This window comes from Corvus brachyrhynchos, unplaced genomic scaffold (genome assembly GCF_000691975.1).
Source record: "Corvus brachyrhynchos isolate BGI_N302 unplaced genomic scaffold, ASM69197v1 scaffold285, whole genome shotgun sequence".
Lineage (NCBI taxonomy): Eukaryota > Metazoa > Chordata > Aves > Passeriformes > Corvidae > Corvus > Corvus brachyrhynchos.
In genome coordinates, this window is record NW_008238323.1 from 740,720 (window position 1) to 746,777 (window position 6,058).

At 48.7% G+C, this 6,058-nt stretch overlaps 1 protein-coding gene across 11 annotated transcripts in view; it reads left to right on the plus strand.

Annotated features, from left to right (window-relative positions):
- Positions 1 to 6,058, plus strand: part of DYM (dymeclin) — a 224,476-nt gene that overhangs the window by 214,429 nt on the left and 3,989 nt on the right. For all 11 annotated transcript variants that reach the window (XM_017734321.1, XM_017734324.1, XM_017734328.1 and 8 more), the window contains one exon: positions 4,619 to 4,626. The gene's annotated coding sequence lies outside the window, so the exon portion shown is untranslated. The remainder of the gene's footprint in view (positions 1 to 4,618; positions 4,627 to 6,058) is intronic.

Here is a 6,058-nt window from a genome sequence, read left to right on the forward strand (position 1 = left end):
GCCAGGCTGGACACGGGGGCTTGGAGCAACCTGGGACGGTGGAAGGTGTCCCTGCCCATGGCAGGGGGTGGAACAGACGATCTTTAAGGTCCCTCCCAACCCAAACCATTCTGAGTGCCTCTATCAGGACAGAAGGTTCCAGACAGAGAAAAGAGCTGCCCCATGAAATGAGGACAAATACGGTGGTGCTGATGGTGGTGCCTGGGCACGGAGCTTGCTCCTAGATGGGGTGGCAGGAGAGATGCTGATGTTCTACAGCACAGACCAAACTATTCTGATCTGATCCCCTTTGCTCATGAAAAGATGATATTGCCTTGTCACTGCAGACGAGGGGGGGGATACAGGAAAGCACAGCCACAGCTGTCCCAGCAGCACGTCCTGGGCTGTCTCAGGGCTCTCTGCATCCACAGCAGGTGCAGGGATGTGGAGAGGGGTGCTATGACATCCATGTCAGCTGAGGGGATGATCCTGGGTGTGAGTGTCCAAGGCTGTGCTGGCCTTGTCCCGGCTATAGTTTAAGGTGTGGGCAATCACTTCAGTCTGGGGGTTTAATTTTTACATAAAATTAGGACAGATGAATCCCAGCCAAATCCTTCACCTTTTGTCCCTACAGGATTATCTTATAAATGATATTGCATCCCACCATGCCATCCTGAGAGGAGAGGCTGGGCCCTCCTCTTTGCTCCACCTTCATCACTCCTGGTGGCCACAGGGAACACAGACACAGAAAATTTGGGTTGCTCACTGCTCTGCCTGGCTGACAGCACCCTGCAGCTGCATCCTTGCCCTTTCCTCATGGGACACATGGCTTGGGAAGGATGGACTTTATCAAGCGGAGACAGTTGTAGTTGGTGGCTGAAACTGAGTTCCGTAAATGGAAGGTCTGTTAGGAACAGCCCAGCCAAAGCCTAATGTGGATCGAAATACAGGAGCTGGAAGCCTGAATCCTTTGAGATCAATGAATCCTTCGAGGCTGATGATAAAAATGCTGTTGTCTTCAGTAGGGCCAGAGCACAAAGACAAACCCAGCTGTGTTACAAGGAGAAACTGTTCTCCCAAAGCACCAGGTTGCTTAAAAGAGTGATTCCTGGCTGTGATCCCAACAGTATTGCACTTGGGGAGAGAACTGAGACACTTAGACCGAGCAAGCTTGATACTTCTGGTCTGGTTGATTTGTTTGATGAAAAATTATCAAGGAACGAATAAGAAAAGTAGTTCTTATTTTTTCATCTATAAATGTTACAGAAAATAATTTCTCTTCCCTGTAATTAACCTTTGGGAGGAACTTCCGCGACGGGCATTTCACCCCAGCTGTCACTGAGAAAGATGGATTGGAAGATGTAGAAGGGGAATAAGGAGATTTAAAAATAATCTAGATTCCATTTCTCTGTCAGATGTAATTGAAAGAGAGCCTGACTGTCCATGTCTCGTTGCCTGCAGACAAAACAAGGTGCAACACAGATCCCTTCAGAAGCACTTTAGGTGATTAAGAGAAAGGCTTTCACAGAACACATTTCCTTGAATAAACACCAGTCTGATTCCCGGCTTCTGCCCCACCACAGTGATCTCTGCATCCTCCAAAATCAATTTTGTGTGGGGAGGAAAAAAACAACCTGTGGGTGCAAAACACCAGGGAAAGCAGACTGTCCTCTTAGGCAGCGCGAGGTTTCCAGGGAGACATGCAGCCAGCCTGGTTTTCATGGAAATGTTAAATACCCAGCTCTGAACAGCCTCAGACACCCCTGGCCTGGAAGGACCCGCAGAGGCAGAGCATCCTGCTTGTGCCGTGTTTTCATATGAATGCAATCTTGGCTTTTAACCACAGTGTCCTAATGGAGATTAAACAACTCCACAAACAGCTGCTCTGTGGTGATATCAAGTGGGGACTGGATGAATGTATCAATTTAGATGGAACTGGGGAAGTTCTGCTAATGCACTTGAACAACAAAGGTGCACAGATGGCAACTGAAATGCTTAGGGAACTTCTTAAGAAAAATCCAGCTGAGCCTTGTAAACAAATGTCCTTTGTAAAACCAGCATCTGAGGAGCGAGGGAGAGAGACCCTGTCTGAACCACTTTAATTAAAATATTAATTTTTTTGCCACTAGGGTCCTGCCTGAAGTGCGAGATGTTTAAATTATCAGTATGGTTGCAACAACCACATGGCTGTAGGGAGTAAAAAGGGAAGGCAAGATTTGCATGCGGCCCATCAGTGCTTGTTAAGGAAAGGGCAATAAAAAAAAAAAAAGAAAAAAAGGAAAGAAAAAGAAAAGAAACCAGCTTTATACAATTCTTTCCTGCTCATTTTTGTGCAGGCAGGGGTGTTTTGTGCGGGCAGGCACCTTGTATGCATTCGCAGAGGCCTTTGAAGCTGTTTGAAACACAAAACATCAGGCTGATGGAGCTTGCCTCGCCTGACATGCACACGGATAAGGGCAGGGGAAGGCAGCAGCTTAGCTGATGGCTTTGAACTCATGCATGTACCTTCCAATTATTTAAACGGTCTGCTCAGATAAACATCAGCACCCAGGGATCGGCATTAATATTCACCAGAACAAATGTTCCAGGTTTTCAGCCCATAACTTATTCAAACCAGTTGGTGGGGAACAGGGCTGCTGAACTTGTGTTGCCTTCGAACCCAAAGCCTCCGGGGGAGGGATTGGGCTGACCCCATCCACCTGTCCATGTGCTCTGAGGGGATTCTGCCCCTCTGCCCTGCTCAGGGCAGACCTCACCCGCAGAGCTGCCTCCAGCCTGGGGCTCCCAGCACAGGAAGGATGTGGAGCTGCTGGAGAGAGTCCAGAGGAGGCATCAAGTTGATCAGAGGGATGGAGCAGCTCTGGTATCAGGAATGGCTGAGAGAATTGGGATTGTTCAGCCTGGAGTGGGGAAGCTCCAAGGTGACCTAATGGTGGCCTTCCAGTGCCTGAAGGAGCTGACAAAAACATGGAGAGAGACAATTTTCAAGGGCCTGGAGTGACAGGACAAGGGGAAATGGTTTCCCGCTGGCAGAAAGTAGGTTTAGAGTAGATAATGGGAGGAAATTGTTCCCTGGGTGGGAGGGAAGAGGCCCAGGCCCAGTTTGCCCAGATCAGCTGTGGCTGCCCCTGGATCCCTGGGAGTGTCCAAGGCCAGGTTGGACACTGGGGCTATATTGGGACATTGGGGTATAGTGGCTATATTGGACATTGGGGTATAGTGGAAGGTGCCCCTGGCCATGGCAGGGGGTGGCACTGGATGAGGTTTAAGGCTCCTTCCAGCCCAAACCATTCTGGGATTCTGTGATATATGAACAAGGAAAACTGCTGGGTTTAAGTGATACTGTGTTTGAAAGGTCTGCAAGGGTGCTCCAGCATCAGAGGAGCTGTTCCCCTGCAAGGTCTCCTTAGCCAGTGACAAGGGGTTTATATTCTGTGTGGAAGTGAAGCAGGCTGCATCCTCTGCAAGCTTCCACCACTGCTCCCTTCCCAGGGCGAATCAGTCCATCTCCACCTGGAGCCTGTGTTTCAAAACCAGGCCCCCATTAATGCTGGGATGATGCTGCTGTGACTCCTGTCACCTTGGATGAGTCCCTCCTGGGGATCCTCACCTTGGATGAGTCCCTGCTACGGCTGTCTAAGGGCAGCCAGGCCCTTCAAAGGGTTCTGCAGCTCTTGCTGCCCACAGCAGGGTCTGAGGCCAGAGGAGTACCTGAGGCACTGATGAGTAAATGCTAATTAAACATAACTCATATTCTGGTCTGTGGCTCAGCAGGACACCCAGACATGATCTCCACCCCAGCGTGTACCATCAGGTGGAGTTAGCAACTTTCTCGTTGAAAGTTCATGCCAGGAGATGGTGCCCTGGGGCAGGGGTGAAGGGCACACATTCCAGCTTGATGTCCAGGGGCCCAGGCCCAGCCAAGCCCCGCAGTAAACCACTGAACCGGCTCCTCTGGTCCCTTGGTGGCTGTGTCAGACTCGGTGCACACTTGGTGGAGATGGATGGAGGGAGGAAAAGGGGGGAGGTGGGCTCTGCAGAGCACCAGGAGGAGGAGTTTGCTGTGGGTTACCAGAGTTACACGTTGTTCTTTACGTAGTGGTTTTACTGACCTTTGCAAACCCAACCAGTGAGGGAAAAACAGGAACGCACTGAAATCGTGGAACCAGGGAATGGCTTGGGTTGGAAGGGACCTTTAAAGGGCATGCAGTCCAGCCCTCCTGCAAGGAGCAGGGGCACCTTCAGAACACTGGGAGTCCCTTTAAAAATTGATTTTGCTAACCTTCAAAACACTACAAGCCACAGGCAGGGGTGTGTACTGGCGTTTCTGAAAGCCACAGGACATACACGGTGCAGGGACTGGGGCCAGTAGTGTGAATTTTCATGGGTTAAGGAGTCTCTGTCTTCACTGCTTAACCACAGCCAGCCAGATGTGGACAACAGGGACATCCTTGTCTTCTTTGGAGGCACAGTAAAATCACTCACATGCTGAAAGATGGAGGAATTATGCCATAATAATAAAAATTACTGTATGTGTTGTACCAGTCAGCTTCCCCTTAAAACCAAGCCCTGCCATGTGCTTTATTCCCTGGCATTCAATTTTGAAAGTATTTCCCATCTGCCTTTTGGATCAGGACAGAAAATACTGTCATGTCAGGGACGGTCAGGTGATTTTTCACTGTGCAAAGCAAAATAATTTCACTTCACAAGCAGCCATGGGAGGCCTTACATCAGATACTATCCTGTTACCTGGAAATCAGCTTGAAAAAAGGACTCCAGTTTCTCAGCAGCCACAGGAGTAATGCACTGGCCCTTCCTGTAAGCTTGCTTTTACATTGGAGGCATTTCATGGGATAGGTGGAGACTTATCTTAAGAAAAAAAAAAATATATATATATATATTGATGCTCAGCTTGTTCATACTTATATGCTAATGTATCAAATGCAGCATAATGGCCAAGAGCTGCAAACCTTGGCCCAAGCCAGGACTTCCTGAGGCCCACAGAGCAGAGACCACTCGCACCAACGGGAGCTGGGGCTCTGCAAGCACCAGGGAACAGCTCAGAACACAAAAAACTGAGAGCAAAACTCCAGAAATCCATGGAAGAAAAGGCTGGTGCCAAGTCAATAAAGATCGCCAGACGGATTGGCTGCTGTATGAAACAGGAAAGGGTGAATCATGTATTCACCTTTCCTGCACTCACTTTTGGCACATCCCACCTGCCCCCCCATGGACTGGAAGGAGATCAGGTGGATTTGTGGGTGCGCAAAATGTTACCCCAAAAAACTGGACTCAGTGGTTTTAGCACAGGTAGTTTTGTTCAATTGCATATAGTCACCAATAGATCCTTTCTGCTTCTTTACATGCTGAGCTGACTCAGAAGCTAATTCATAGGTTAAGGGCAAATTGTTTCTGACAATAGTCAGAATTCCAGCTCAATGGCAATTCTAACCTGTCATTTACAGATTATCCAGTATGAACCAAATATCAAGATCCTACTCTTGCTCTTAAGTCACAAATTTTATACTTGGAAAAGGCTTTGCAAGTTTTAGGAACACACAGTGGTTGGCCTGAATGTATTTGCCAGCCATTCTTAGAAAAGAAGAAGTTGTATATAATGTTTTGGTGTCTGGTTATGAGTTCCATTTTAGTGCTCTGTCTGCTGCTCTCATGTGCTGGTGCTTGTGTTGTATAAAAAGCTGAACAGTGCCTTTACAATGCGTTCTCCAGTAAAGCAGAGAGGTGCACTGCTCAAGCCACTCTGAACAGCAGAGGCTGTTCAGGCCACCAGTCCCTATTTTCTCCTTGTCTGTGGTTCCTGTGGAGTACCCCTCCTTATTCTGGAGTTTCCTGAGATGCTGGGAAGCCACCCAGCTTTTGTCTTAGGAAGGAGGGTTAAACACATGAGTACATCACATAATTATGGAATCATAGAATTATTTAGGTGGGAAAGGACCTTAAAGCTCATCCCGTTCCAATCCCCTGCCATGGGCAGGGACACCTTCCACTGTCCGAGGCTGCTCCAAGCCCTGTCCAACCTGGCCTTGGACACTGCCAGGGATCCAGGAGGCGACCCAGC